This window comes from Cherax quadricarinatus, chromosome 82 (genome assembly GCF_038502225.1).
Source record: "Cherax quadricarinatus isolate ZL_2023a chromosome 82, ASM3850222v1, whole genome shotgun sequence".
Classification (NCBI taxonomy): domain Eukaryota; kingdom Metazoa; phylum Arthropoda; class Malacostraca; order Decapoda; family Parastacidae; genus Cherax; species Cherax quadricarinatus.
In genome coordinates, this window is record NC_091373.1 from 16,301,891 (window position 1) to 16,315,504 (window position 13,614).

Consider the following 13,614-nt stretch of genomic DNA (forward strand, 5'->3'; position numbering starts at 1 on the left):
CGGGAGGCTGTCGAACAGTCTTGGCCCCTGACATTTGTGATTTCTCTTAATATTTGCCTGGGGTATGTTGCACCGTCTGCCTAACTTTTGCTTTCGTAGGGATCTATTTCTGTGTGCAGATTTTGGACTAGTCTCTCTAGGATTTTCCAGGTGCAGATTATGATGCATCTTTCTCGCTCCCATAAGTACAGGTCAAGCAACTCCAAACGTTCCTAGTAATTAAGGTGTTTCATGGAACTTACATGTGAAATCTTCGATTTCACCTGCTTTGAATGGAGCTGCTAGTGCATAGCAGTATTCCAGTCTAGAGAGAACAAGCGACTTCAAAAGAATCACTGGCATGGCATCCATTATTTTGAAAGTTTTCATTGTCCATCCTATCATTTTCCTCGTAGTTATGATAGTGACACTGTTGTGATCCTTGAAGGCGAGGTACTCTGACAATAGCACTTCCAAGTCCTTCACATTAATTCTTCGCTCTACTTTGTGATTAGAATTTATAGTACACTCCGTTCTAGCTATTATTTCCACAAGGTTTACATAACGGAGTAACTGAAATTTAACCTCAACGAACATCACATTGTTTTCCGTAGCCCACTGGAAAACTTGGTTTGTATTAGCTTGGACATTTACCGTGTCTTCAGTGGATGACAGTATCATGCAGATTTTAGTATCGTATTCAAAAGAAGACACGGTGCGAAAATTTATATCTCTGTGTCTGATATGAGGCGAGAAATGTGCCTTGTGTAACAAAGCTTATCACTGTGGCAGCCTCTGAATTAACTTTACTCCGTATTAGAAAGTCGAAGACCCATCTGCCCACTTTTCCAGTTATTCCTTTGGGCGCATTATAAAATGTTAGGTAAGCATGAGGACTGCAACATTGCTCGGTAATTTTTCTTTTGCATTATCCCTATATTTTGTACATATTGCTTGCAACGTGTCAGTCAACATGTTATGCAGTTACCCTAATTAACACGTACCAAAATCTAATCTCCAAAATCAAGGCTGTCAAAATTTTCAGGTTAAATTTTCTGTTTCAGCTTCATGACTTAGGAGTTGATTTGTGAACATTCTTCCTGACACTGTCTCATTATCTTTCAGATTTGTGAACATTCTTCCTGACATTGTCTCATTTTTCTGATTTCCAGTAAACTTTTTTTCATTATTTTCATTAACGTTTTGCTAATAAAATTTCTATTAATTATTTTAGAAATCTCATTTTATTATTTCTATATTTAATTTTTCAAAAAATCGTTTTAGTTTTTAAATAACCTCTTAATTTAATTTTTCACTGATCTTACAAATATTTAGTTAAATATATGTATTTAATTTCCTCTGTTATCATGTTATGCTTCAGTGACTGTCTCAGTCTTCCTGGACTGAGTCATAGACGAAGGCTTCAGTGACTGTCTCAGTCTTCCTGGACTGAGTCATAGACGAAGGCTTCAGTGGCTGTCTCAGTCTTCCTGGACTGAGTCATAGACGAAGGCTTCAGTGGCTGTCTCAGTCTTCCTGGACTGAGTCATAGACGAAGGCTTCAGTGACTGTCTCAGTCTTCCTGGACTGAGTCATAGACGAAGGCTTCAGTGACTGTCTCAGTCTTCCTGGACTGAGTCATAGACGAAGGCTTCAGTGGCTGTCTCAGTCTTCCTGGACTGAGTCATAGACGAAGGCTTCAGTGACTGTCTCAGTCTTCCTGGACTGAGTCATAGACGAAGGCTTCAGTGACTGTCTCAGTCTTCCTGGACTGAGTCATAGACGAAGGCTTCAGTGGCTGTCTCAGTCTTCCTGGACTGAGTCATAGACGAAGGCTTCAGTGGCTGTCTCAGTCTTCCTGGACTGAGTCATAGACGAAGGCTTCAGTGACTGTCTTAGTCTTCCTGGACTGAGTCATAGACGAAGGCTTCAGTGGCTGTCTCAGTCTTTCTGGACTGAGTCATAGACGAAGGCTTCAGTGACTGTCTCAGTCTTCCTGGACTGAGTCATAGACGAAGGCTTCAGTGACCGAGTCATAGACGAAGGCTTCAGTGACTCTCAGTCTTCCTGGACTGAGTCATAGACGAAGGCTTCAGTGGCTGTCTCAGTCTTCCTGGACTGAGTCATAGACGAAGGCTTCAGTGACTGTCTCAGTCTTCCTGGACTGAGTCATAGACGAAGGCTTCAGTGGCTGTCTCAGTCTTCCTGGACTGAGTCATAGACGAAGGCTTCAGTGACTGTCTCAGTCTTCCTGGACTGAGTCATAGACGAAGGCTTCAGTGACTGTCTCAGTCTTCCTGGACTGAGTCATAGACGAAGGCTTCAGTGACTGTCTCAGTCTTCCTGGACTGAGTCATAGACGAAGGCTTCAGTGACTGTCTCAGTCTTCCTGGACTGAGTCATAGACGAAGGCTTCAGTGGCTGTCTCAGTCTTCCTGGACTGAGTCATAGACGAAGGCTTCAGTGGCTGTCTCAGTCTTCCTGGACTGAGTCATAGACGAAGGCTTCAGTGACTGTCTCAGTCTTCCTGGACTGAGTCATAGACGAAGGCTTCAGTGACTGTCTCAGTCTTCCTGGACTGAGTCATAGACGAAGGCTTCAGTGACTGTCTCAGTCTTCCTGGACTGAGTCATAGACGAAGGCTTCAGTGACTGTCTCAGTCTTCCTGGACTGAGTCATAGACGAAGGCTTCAGTGACTGTCTCAGTCTTCCTGGACTGAGTCATAGACGAAGGCTTCAGTGACTGTCTCAGTCTTCCTGGACTGAGTCATAGACGAAGGCTTCAGTGGCTGTCTCAGTCTTCCTGGACTGAGTCATAGACGAAGGCTTCAGTGACTGTCTCAGTCTTCCTGGACTGAGTCATAGACGAAGGCTTCAGTGACTGTCTCAGTCTTCCTGGACTGAGTCATAGACGAAGGCTTCAGTGGCTGTCTCAGTCTTCCTGGACTGAGTCATAGACGAAGGCTTCAGTGACTGTCTCAGTCTTCCTGGACTGAGTCATAGACGAAGGCTTCAGTGACTGTCTCAGTCTTCCTGGACTGAGTCATAGACGAAGGCTTCAGTGACTGTCTCAGTCTTCCTGGACTGAGTCATAGACGAAGGCTTCAGTGGCTGTCTCAGTCTTCCTGGACCGAGTCATAGACGAAGGCTTCAGTGGCTGTCTCAGTCTTCCTGGACTGAGTCATAGACGAAGGCTTCAGTGACTGTCTCAGTCTTCCTGGACTGAGTCATAGACGAAGGCTTCAGTTATATATATATATATATATATATATATATATATATATATATATATATATATATATATATATATATATATATATATATATATGTACCTTGTCCTGTGATAAAATATGAAGAGGCAAAGCTGTATACAGTAACTATACTATAAACAAAAAAATTAAGCAAAGATTTCTAGTAAATGAATATTAAATTAGACTAATTTCGATCGCCGATTGATCAGAGAAAGGTCTTCCCGTATTCATAACCCAAGCCTCTCTTTCCCTGTGCCTGAATCCAGCGACAGGAATAGTGCAGAGTGTGGCCTAGGTTTTTAATGCCGTTCAAAATTAGAGTTGATGATCTGAAGTGAGTAATAAGAGTTGCTGACAAGTTATCACATGGAAACTAATATCACAATTTATTCAGTAAAAAATTCAAATAAGGGCATATGAGTGCACATACCACACCGAATTCAAACCTTCTGCTAAGAAACACCAGGTTTGAAGGCAAGCTGAAGAGGTGTTTTCTTATTATATCAGAGAATAATTCTGAAATACACCAACACATTAAGTTAGAAGCTGCTCACTAAGTTGCGTCACCAAGTTGAGTCATCAACCTAAGTGTCAGTCAGTCTTTTACCCCATTGGTTGACATATAAACCTGACACCGAATCAGTGTGACGGGGGGGGGGGGCTTACAGCAACGCCAATCTGCCGGTTTGCCTGGTAAAGAGGATATGTATAGGTGTGGCGTATGTCACAGCCTTACAGTGATCAAGGTCTTCCCAGTGATTGGGTCGTTCCAATGATCAGATCCTACCAGTTCTCAGGTCCTCACAATGGTCAGGTCCTCACAATGGTCAGGTCCTCACAATGGTCAGGTCCTCACAATGGTCAGGTCCTCACAATGGTCAGGTCCTCCCAGGGGTCAGGTCCTCCCAGGGGTCAGGTCCTCCCAGGGGTCAGGTCCTCACAATGGTCAGGTCCTCCCAGGGGTCAGGTCCTCACAATGGTCAGGTCCTCCCAGGGGTCAGGTTCTCCCAGTGGTCAGGTCCTCACAATAGTCAGGTTCTCCCAATGATCAGGGTCCTAGTGGTTAGGTCCTCCAAGTGGTCAGGTCCTCACAATGGTCAGGTCCTCACAATGGCCAGGTCCTAACAATAGTCAGGTCCTCACAATGGTCAGGTCCTCACAATGGTCAGGTCCTCACAATGGCCAGGTCCTCACAATGGCCAGGTCCTCACAATGGCCAGGTCCTCACAATAGTCAGGTCCTCACAATGGTCAAATCCTCACAGTGGTCAGGTCCTCACAATAGTCAGGTCCTCCCAATGATCACGGACCTCCCTGTGGCTAGGTTCTCCCAGTTTTCAGATCCTCACAATGGTCAGGTCCTGACAATAGTCAGGTCCTCACAATGGCCAGGTCATCACAAGTCAGATCCTTACAATGGTCAGGTCCTCATAATGGTCAGGTCCTCACAATGGTCAGGTCCTCACAATGGTCATGTCCTCACAATAGTGAGGTCCTAACAGCAGTCAGGTCTTCGCAATAGCCAGATTCTCATAATAGTCAGGTCCTCACAATAGTCAGGTCCTCACAATAGTCAGGGCCTCACAATAGTCAGGGCCTCACAATAGTCGGCTCATCACAATAGTCGGGTCCTCATAATAGTCGAGTCCTCACAATAGTCAGGTCCTCACAATAGTCAGGTCCTCACAATAGTCAGGTCCTCACAATAGTCAGGTCCTCACAATAGTTAGGGCCTCACAAGAGTCAAGTCCTCACATTAGTCAGATTCTAGTAGTCAGGTCCTCACAATAGTCAGGTCCTCACAATGATCAAGTCCTCACAATAGTCAGGCCCTAACAGTAGTCAGGTCCTCACAATAGTCAGGTCCTCACAATAGTCAGATCCTCACAATAGTCAGGTCCTCACAATAGGTCCTCACAGTAGTCAGGTCCTCACAATAGTCAGGTCCTCACAGTAGTCAGGTCCTCACAGTAGTCAGGTCCTCACAGTAGTCAGGTCCTCACAGTAGTCAGGTCCTCACAATAGTCAGGTCCTCACAATAGTCAGGTCCTCACAGTAGTCAGGTCCTCACAGTAGTCAGGTCCTCACAGTAGTCAGGTCCTCACAGTAGTCAGGTCCTCACAGTAGTCAGGTCCTCACAATGGTCAGGTCCTCACAATGGTCAGGTTCTCACAATGGTCAGGTTTTCAGAATAGTCAGGTCCTCACAATAGTCAGGTCCTCACAGTAGTCAGGTCCTCACAGTAGTCAGGTCCTCACAATGGTCAGGTCCTCACAATGGTCAGGTTTTCAGAATAGTCAGGTCCTCACAATAGTCAGGTCCTCACAATAGTCAGGTCCTCACAATAGTCAGGTCCTCACAATAGTCAGGTCCTCACAATAGTCAGGTCCTCACAATAGTCAGGTCCTCACAATAGTCAGGTCCTCACAGTAGTCAGGTCCTTACAATAGTCAGGTCCTCACAATAGTCAGGTCCTCACAGTAGTCAGGTCCTCACAATAGTCAGGTCCTCACAGTAGTCAGGTCCTCACAGTAGTCAGGTCCTCACAATAGTCAGGTCCTCACAGTAGTCCCGTCCTCACAGTAGTCAGGTCCTCACAATAGTCAGGTCCTCACAATAGTCAGGTCCTCACAATAGTCAGGTCCTCACAATAGTCAGGTCCTCACAATAGTCAGGTCCTCACAATAGTCAGGTCCTCACAATAGTCAGGTCCTCACAATAGTCAACTCCTCACAATAGTCAGGTCCTCACAGTAGTCAGGTCCTTACAATAGTCAGGTCCTCACAATAGTCAGGTCCTCACAGTAGTCAGGTCCTCACAATAGTCAGGTCCTCACAGTAGTCAGGTCCTCACAGTAGTCAGGTCCTCACAATAGTCAGGTCCTCACAGTAGTCCCGTCCTCACAGTAGTCAGGTCCTCACAATAGTCAGGTCCTCACAATAGTCAGGTCCTCACAATAGTCAGGTCCTCACAATAGTCAGGTCCTCACAGTAGTCAGGTCCTCACAGTAGTCATGTCCTCACAGTAGTCAGGTCCTCACAATAGTCAGGTCCTCACAGTAGTCAGGTCCTCACAGTAGTCAGGTCCTCACAGTAGTCAGGTCCTCACAGTAGTCAGGTCCTCACAATAGTCAGGTCCTCACAATAGTCAGGTCCTCACAGTAGTCAGGTCCTCACAGTAGTCAGGTCCTCACAGTAGTCAGGTCCTCACAATAGTCAGGTCCTCACAGTAGTCAGGTCCTCACAGTAGTCAGGTCCTCACAGTAGTCAGGTCCTCACAATAGTCAGGTCCTCACAGTAGTCAGGTCCTCACAATAGTCAGGTCCTCACAATAGTCAGGTCCTCACAATAGTCAGGTCCTCACAGTAGTCAGGTCCTCACAGTAGTCAGGTCCTCACAGTAGTCAGGTCCTCACAGTAGTCAGGTCCTCACAGTAGTCAGGTCCTCACAGTAGTCAGGTCCTCACAGTAGTCAGGTCCTCACAGTAGTCAGGTCCTCACAGTAGTCAGGTCCTCCAACATGTCATTTACGTTAACATTCAAATTGCTTTATATTAATAATTTTGGAAATATGCGATGGTTAACATATTAATTACAATATGAATAACAGTTATCATAAGTATAATACTCCTCGAGCCTCACACTTTGACCACCTGTACGTGCGTTAAAATGCATTTCAGTCACATTATACATATTTAGTCGAGTGTATATCCCTCTATATACATGCTCCGAGAGTAACAGCGAGTATTCTCCGAAGAATGGATACATAAGTATACATATATATATTGTGAGGGGGAAAAGCCCTTAAAAAGTGGGGGTTATGGTTGTTCAGACACCCGTGGCCTGGTGGCAAAAGCTCTTGCTTCACACGGTGAGGGTCCGGGTTCGATTCAAGGTGAAGGGGTAGAAACATTGGACTCGTTTCCTTTAACCGGTTGTTTATGTTTACCCATCAGTAAAATGGGTACCTGAGTGTTAGTTGGCTGGTGTGGATCGCATCCTGAGACAAAACTGACCTAATTTCCCCGAAATACTCAGCATAACAAGGGGCTTTCTATATAGTAGTATGTCACTGATGTCAGCTAGGACTGTATCTCGTATATGTACTTATAGTAAATAAAGATATTTTTATAATTATTAATATTATTAGCGTGTTACCGCCCGCACTACCATCTAGCGGATTGAGGCTAAACTTCACTTCCTCGGGTCTGATTTGCTTTAATTTCTACTCCTGGTAGTATTAACCTCACCTGGTGTGGATTGAAGTTTGAAGAATTACTGCACCTCCACTCTTCTGATCAGGTAAGGTGATCTACCAGGAGTATTTCTGTTCATTGTTACTGATATACCTGGTTACCAGTAATGACTTGAAAGTCGAATACCACCCTTTGTCTCGATGTGGTCAGTCCATCAATCTTGAAAAGAGTACTGCATATGAGCCGAGAATTAGCTTATAAACCGTAGGCAGGAGAGGTGCAGCAGTCGTAGGTGGTGTCACATTTGTCCAATGTGGAAGTAGGTCGTGCCCAAGGGTTAGGCAAGCGAAGAATTCCCAAGTATTAAGATCCCAAGAAGTTGCAGTGTGACAGGATTGTAGACGAATGGTTCACAGAACCGACACGTTGAAAAATTAGACACATGTGCAACTCTTGGGTATCTTTTTTCAAGATTGATGGACTGACCACATCGACTCAAGGTTGAGGGACTGATTACCTCATTCTCCTCCTGTTCTTCAAGCTTCTCCTGTGTATGGACTGATGAAGCCAGTGTGTGGCGAAACGTTTCCTTACTAAAGATACCCAAGAGTTGCACATGTGTCTAATTTATCAACGTGTCGGTTCTGTGAACCATTCATCTACAATCCTGTCACACTGCAACTTCTTGGGATCTTAATACTTGGGAATTCTTCGCTTGCCTAACCCTTGGGCACGACCTACTTCCACATTCTGCAAATGTGACACCACCTACGACTGCTGCACCTCTCCTGCCTACGGTTTATAAGCTCCTTCTCCTCTCATATGCCATACTCTTTTTAAGATTGATGGACTGACCACATCGACTCAAGGTTGAGGGACTGATTACCTCATTCACCCCCTTTGTCTTTCTTCACTGTTAGGCTTATTTAACCCTTATTTAACCAGTGTTTTCTTTTTTATCAGCTCTGCTGCTGACCTGGTCAACCAGGGTAGACGCTGGAGCACGATCCCTGTCTAGAGGACGTAGTGGGACATTTCGACTCCTCACCTCTGAAATGTGAATTGTAGTACTAATACCAAGCAGTGAGAGGAATTCCAGAATATCAGATGACCACCACCCAGGATCACCAACACCATTTCTTCTAAATTTCTTAATCATCAGAAGACCATCCTGGGCATAAAATACTCTTGTCCCAACATCCTACTGGAACCACAGCGGCCCATTTTTATTTTATTTTTAATTACAATCCTTAGAAAATTATCATAGTTATTATCCATTGTTTTGTTCAGGCGGTAGACGTTCATATACATACATATTTTCGAGATTTGTTTTTAATGGACGATTCTGTGTTTAAACCAAACATATACCCTAAAAAAATAGAACCAAATTAATTTCTTAAATAATTATTTACTACAAGTAAGACGCAGTACTGCGTCCATCACTAATCAAACACACACCTCCAATATTTTGTAGGAGAATTTATATAAAAAGAGAAAAACGGACAGAGTTGAACGGAAGGTTCTATGAGTAGCAGGCGCTACGCTGTTCCAACGGTCACTTATGCTACATGTTCTAACGATCACTTATGCTATATACTGCACCAGCCTCCACTATCTCTGACGCTACTATCCTTCCTCACAACCACCATAGTAGACACTGTATGTAACAACTCTTAGTGTACCAGTATTGAGACCCTTGGAAGCATTTTCCTTTCCCCTATTCCCTTTGCCTTACGTCTTCTTCAGTTCGAGCCCCTTACTTCCCTCCTATCCTATCCCCCTCCTATCCTATCCCCCTCCTCCCCCACCCCTCCTTCCCCCTCCCTCCCCCACCACAGCTGGACACTCCACAAGTGAACAGTAATACCTCATACGCAACATATTTTTAACCAATTCGCATCCAGCTCTAAATATAATAATTGTTTATTAGCCGGAAACTGACTATATAATAGCTAAATCATGTTTTGTTTGTATATTGATATAATCACATTCAAGTTCACCCACAAAAAATTTAAATTTTAATATTTGATGTTAAACACGTGTCAGTGTTATTGACTCCGCGTCGGACTGGTTATGTCTCTCCTAACATTACGTGTTTGTTTGTTATTTTTATTACGGTGCCACAAATATCACTCGCCAACACTCAAAATTTGTCAAATTAATTATTTTTTTTGTACATTCTTTCCAATAATGGTGGATTTTTTTTTAAATCTGAAAGGCTAGATGGTCAAATGGGAACTGAAATAGAGATCATTCAAAGAGGATTTGATGCAGATAGCCAGCTCTTGATCTAAGAGAATGGAGCTACCTTATCTTTCCTATTGTCAGCCTAATTTACTCTTTACCCATCATTGTGTGATGACCAACATGAGCTTAGCTCTTCCTCATGTATTTATAATAATAAAAATAATAACAGACCTGGCTCTGTGGCCGATCCATCCTACAGAAGTATCCTTATATCACATACATATACCCAGCTTTCTGCACTTCAGAGTACACAAGGAACACAGTAGCTGAACCTCAGAAGCCTTCATAGTGAGAAAAGCTGCAGATCAACTTCCTCAGCAAACATGAGTTACAGTTCAACCCTTTCATGAGACCCAGGGGCTGCATATCAACTCAGGAAGCCTAGTACGAGAAGCTTAACACCCGCAAGAAGCCCAAGAGCTGTTGGTCGACACTCTGAAGAGGCTCAGTTGAGCACTAACAATATCAGAAGAGATTCGCCAAGAACTGTATCCCCCAACCTCAGCCCCACATACTTCGGTGCACGCTAGAGGCAAAATTCCTCGAGAGGCTGAGGAGCTACAGCTCAGCATTACAAAAAAATAATAAGGCACAATACCGTGACCGGAACAAACAAATAACCCATGACTAGTTAATGGCCCAAGCCGGACCAAAACGTCATCGTAAGTTTCGTTCTTCTATGTCCGGGTTATTTTTGTATTGTTCCTGAAGAGACCTAGGAGATACAAGTCAGCCCAACCAAGAGGCCCACGAGCTTGAGATCAACGCTTTCAGAAGGCCTAGGACAACTAGCTCGACACCTTTACAAAGGCTTATAATAAACTCAGCCCACTTTAACATAAAATATTTATGCGGTAACACAGTACACACATTACACACTACACACACACTACACACACGCTACACACAAGCTACACACACACACACACACACACACTACACACACTACACACACACACACACACACACACGCTACACACACACACGCTACACACACACACGCTACACACACACACGCTACACACACACACGCTACACACACACACACACACACACACACACACACACACACACACACACACACACTCTCTTCACAAACAGAACTTGAAGCACATCAAATATCAATGAAATTTCTAGATATGATTAATATTCATAATTACAGTGACAACAACAAACATCATTTGTGTTAAAAGCAACGTAAATACTTTTTTTGTCATTGTGCAATATTTAGAAATCGAACTTTAATATGTCATAAAATGGTGTGTTATTTTTAGTTTAATTTCTAACTTATATTTATTTTAAATTCTCTACAGTTTTTCAAGATTTTTTTTATCCTTACTTAATAAAGTAGCTCCTGCTACTTTATTAAGTAATCCACAGATTATGGGAGTTTAAAATCAAATTTAGCAAATTGGCACCTATATAATCTAGCAACAGTTAAATGTTACTTTAAGTAAGCTACATCAGACTAATAGTTTGAAACCGATCTAAAGCAGCATTAACAAACCGTGGAAACTATGGTTTGTGAACGTTTTATTTAATATGGTTTGTCTATAAAATATGGGACGAACACAGCCCAAAACCAATACAAATTTTTCTCTTTGTCGAAATACACCATCAATGAAAGTCTGAATCCGATCAGTAAACTTATTACCCGGTTAATTCACAGAAATTGATAATTTTAACAGTTTGGGTAGATGCACCAGCCTTTAAAGTTATGAAGACGGAGGATCGAGACTTCACCAGTCTTGTGCTGAATTACTCACATGGGTGTAGCGCTTAACGTGAATTAAACGAATAAAGTTCAGAACCATTCAAAAGATTTGATTTCAGGTTCTTGCACCGTAAACCTCCCACAACTTTTTAGCAAAATTGAGAAATGCACTGAAGACGGTCAAGGAAAACCACGAACTGATATTTTGATGAACTTGAAAACCAAACATTCAATACAAAGGTATGCGCTATGCAACTTTTAGGAACTTCTAACTGAAAGCTTTACTGCGTCATAAAGCTTTACTGCATCATAAAGCTTTACTGCGTCATAAAGCTTTACTGCATCATAAAGCTTTACTGCATCGTATGAAGCCACTCTGTTGCATATAAAGAAACGAAATCAGTCGGATGTAGAACTGATTAAGCTGGTGCATAAGTTTTAAAGGATGTCATTGTCTTATTAAGCAAATGCAAAAAAGTCTTAGTGACCTTAATGATCATGCTTCTTTCAAAATGAATAATGTAACGTAGGAATACTAGTACTTTTCATTATCTTTCGACGAAATGGACATTAGCGACATAAGCCAAGTGTTCGTGTTCGCACGTAACTTACATGCGGATTTAGTGGTGTATGGAAATCGAACTACAACTTTAGGATATTGGTACAGAAGATTCAGACACTTACGCAGCTTCATAAGTGCTGTAAGTGCCCATACAAGAGCTAGATTTGGCTCTAAAATAGGGTTAGTTGATTTATTGAAGAAAAGCTGAGCGGACTGTCATACTATACTGCATTAGTCACAGGGAAACATGTGGCAAACTATTACAGATGAGTGATGGCATGAACAATTTTATTTTCAAAGTGAATTAGTTAAACTTGGCAACAAATCTCAGATTTAGGAACTTCATAGCTTCCACTGAAGAACTGAATGAAGAATTTAGTGACTTACCACTGCAATCGAATATCTGGTGGCTGATTGCTGGAAAATTTCTTGATCATATCTATCGAGTTTGAAAAAAAAAAATTGCAAACTTTGACAACCCGAAACCCAGTCTCCATTTACATGACAGTCGCTTGGAAACTACAGTGAACACACAGTTAGCTAATGTACAGTCTGAATGTAACAGTCTGACCCACTGTTGCCAATGAAAAAAAAATGAAAGTCAGGAGAGATTCTGGACGTGAGATCGCAAAGATAGTTTCCCCAGTCTACGAGAGTTTACCTTCAAAATATCCTCAATGTTCGGTTACTTAAATATGTGAAAGCACATTTTGTTTGATTTAGCAAGTGAAATTCAAAACCCGAAAACCAAATGGAAATGAAACACTGGACCATTTGGGAGGAAGTCTGTTGCAGTGGGAGGCGTGAGGACTGTGGGTGTTGGAAGGCAAATGGAGTATGGCGTGTTTTTAGCTTAAAAAATTTACAGTTGACTAGCTACCACCAAAATTGATACCGACATGGAGACTGGTGAGAGAAAAAGTAATCACCTCCAGACTTTCCATTAGTAGGTATGAAATAAATTAGCAATAACTCAGCCTCATTTTAATGTATCCAACTAATCTTTCACTTTCTCTGCTATGTCCATTCTCTTTAGTTATCGTTTTAACATACGCTCTTCATGGAGCTTGGAGAAATAAATCTGAACATTGACCTTACCTCCATATTTTTCTCTGTCCAAGAAAAAACTAGTAGTTTTTAAATTTCTATAAGGCAGCTTATACGGTAACAAATTACTCTTCTACAGCTCTGTTATATCCGAGGCTTCATAATATACGAATCTTTACATAATGTGATTCGCATATAACCTATATTCTTAAGACATAAAATTATTGTATATGATTCGTGAACCCAGGATCCTGTATCCATGTGATCCAGAATGTTGAGGATATTGGACCACAATGTTCTAAGTATCAAACTCACGGGTCACCAAACACAGAGGCGAGACTCAAATTCGAGTTACGAGAATCTTCTGATAAAAACATCTTAAGTTTTCAATACAGGAAAGAAGAAATGTAAATTATTATTACTGCATTCAGAGGGGAGAGTGCGATAAGTCCATAGGGATCATACAGCGCCTAGTGGAATGGGGGACAATCAGGTTAGATCCAACGTAAGGGATATCAGGCCCAATTCCATGGATCATGAGCCCCTCACCAGCGACATGAAACTTCCTTTGATATGTAACGTGACAAGAAGCAAAATCAATAAATGGCTAAATGTTGTACT

General features: G+C 42.5%; 1 long non-coding RNA gene across 1 annotated transcript in view; it reads right to left on the bottom strand.

The window, feature by feature from the left end:
• The window catches only part of LOC128702913 (uncharacterized), a 268,140-nt gene that overhangs the window by 241,828 nt on the left and 12,698 nt on the right, over nt 1-13,614 (bottom strand). The gene's annotated exons all lie outside the window — the stretch shown is intronic.